Source organism: Micropterus dolomieu, linkage group LG18, assembly GCF_021292245.1.
Source record: "Micropterus dolomieu isolate WLL.071019.BEF.003 ecotype Adirondacks linkage group LG18, ASM2129224v1, whole genome shotgun sequence".
NCBI lineage: Eukaryota > Metazoa > Chordata > Actinopteri > Centrarchiformes > Centrarchidae > Micropterus > Micropterus dolomieu.
Window position 1 is genome coordinate 2,505,049 of NC_060167.1, and position 1,928 is coordinate 2,506,976.

At 45.0% G+C, this 1,928-nt stretch overlaps 1 protein-coding gene across 1 annotated transcript in view; it reads right to left on the reverse strand.

The window, feature by feature from the left end:
- The window catches only part of LOC123956955 (E3 ubiquitin-protein ligase RNF123-like), a 7,474-nt gene extending 6,249 nt beyond the window's left edge, over positions 1-1,225 (reverse strand). The window contains exon 1 of the mRNA XM_046029530.1: positions 1,051-1,225. The gene's annotated coding sequence lies outside the window, so the exon portion shown is untranslated. The remainder of the gene's footprint in view (positions 1-1,050) is intronic.
- Positions 1,226-1,928: the final 703 nt, after the last annotated feature.

A 1,928-nucleotide genomic window follows, 5' to 3' on the forward strand; every position in this document is an offset into this window, starting at 1 on the left:
TGGATACTGTAACTACATGAGGCTGAGAATACTTGTATACTTTTAAATCTGTACTTTTACTGTGGATACTGTAACTACATGATGCTGAGAATACTTGTATACTTTTAAATCTGTACTTTTACTGTGGATACTGTAACTACATGAAGCTGAGAATACTTGTGTACTTTTACTGTGGATACTGTAACTACATGAAGCTGAGAATACTTGTGTACTTTTACTGTGGATACTGTAACTACATGAAGCTGAGAATACTTGTGTACTTTTAAATCTGTACGTTTACAGTCAATACTGTAACTACATGATGCTGAGAATACTTGTGTACTTTTAAATGTGTACTTTTACTGTGGATACTGTAACTACATGAGGCTGAGAATACTTGTGTACTTTTACAGTCGAATACTGTTACTACATGAAGCTGAGAATACTTGTGTACTTTTACAGTCGATACTGTTACTACATGAAGCTGAGAATACTTGTGTACTTTTACAGTCGATACTGTTACTACATGAAGCTGAGAATACTTGTGTACTTTTACAGTCGATACTGTAACTACATGAGGCTGAGTGTACCTTTATGTAAGTAGGGCTTTTAATGAAGGCCTTCTTCATGTAATGGGAGTACTTTTTCATTGCTGTACTTTTACCACAGTACAGAATGAGGGTACTCCTGCCTCTCCTGTTTCTACCAGGTCACCTCACGTAAACTGTGCGCAGCAGTTTCAATGACAGAGAAGCCAAATCAAACCTGGCTGTGTAACAAACCTCCAAGCTAGCGACCAACATCAGCACTAAAAATAAGTTTCCTGGTTTAAGATAAATCTCTTTATCTGGACCAGCTGTCGGGTTAGAGTTACACAAATTACCGGACACGTCCCGTAATAGTTTATAGCACCGCAGAGCTCCACAGCAGTGCGTTACATGTCAGCCCTAGTTAGCTTTGTGGCTAACGGCTCAGTGACAGCAGCAGACTGTTGTGCTAAGCAGCAGCTAGCAGCTAGCAGCTAACGGCGGCTAACGGGACACGACGAGCTGACAGCAGCCTCTCTCTTACCCGCTTCTTCGGTCTGCACGAGTCTCTCCTCCCGCTGCCACCCGCTCCTGCTCTGCTATGTTCACTGTTGTTGAAAGGAAATATATCACACGGGCTGCTGTCGTGAGAAAAAGCTTCTTTTCACCACAACAGTCCTGTGAACGCCTCTCACGTTACGGAGCGCCAGCTGGGACAAAATAAGGCTTCGCGCTTGGGCAAAAATCGCGACTGCTACAGAGAGACTGAGGTTGGCTCCTAAAAAGATGGTATATTTAGCAGAGGTGTTGTTTTAAAAGTCTCAAGTCAAGTCTCAAGTCAAGTCCCGAGACCAGCAAATCAGAGTCAAGTCTCACGTCAAGACCGACAAGTCTCAAGTCAAGTCCCAAGTCCAGACCGGTCCTGACCAACAAAGTCTCAAGTCAAGACCGACAAGTCTCAAGTCAAGTCCCAAGTCCAGACCGGTCGAGACCAACAAAGTCTCAAGTCAAGACCGACAAAGTCTAAAGTCAAGTCCCAAGTCCAGACCGGTCGAGACAGGCAAGTCAGAGTCAAGTCTCAAGTCAAGTCCCAAGTCAAGACCGGTCGAGACCAACAAGTCACAAGTCAAGTCCCAAGTCCAGACCGGTCGAGACAGGCAAGTCAGAGTCAAGTCTCAAGTCAAGACCGACAAGTCCCAAGTCAAGTCCCAAGTCCAGACCGGTCGAGACCAACAAGTCTCAAGTCAAGTCCCAAGTCCAGACCGGTCGAGACCAACAAGTCTCAAGTCAAGTCCCAAGTCCAGACCAGTCCAGACCAACAAGTCAGAGTCAAGTCTCAAGTCAAGACCGACAAGTCCAGACCGGTCGAGACAGGCAAGTCAGAGTCAAGTCTCAAGTCAAGACCGACAAGTCTAAAGTCAA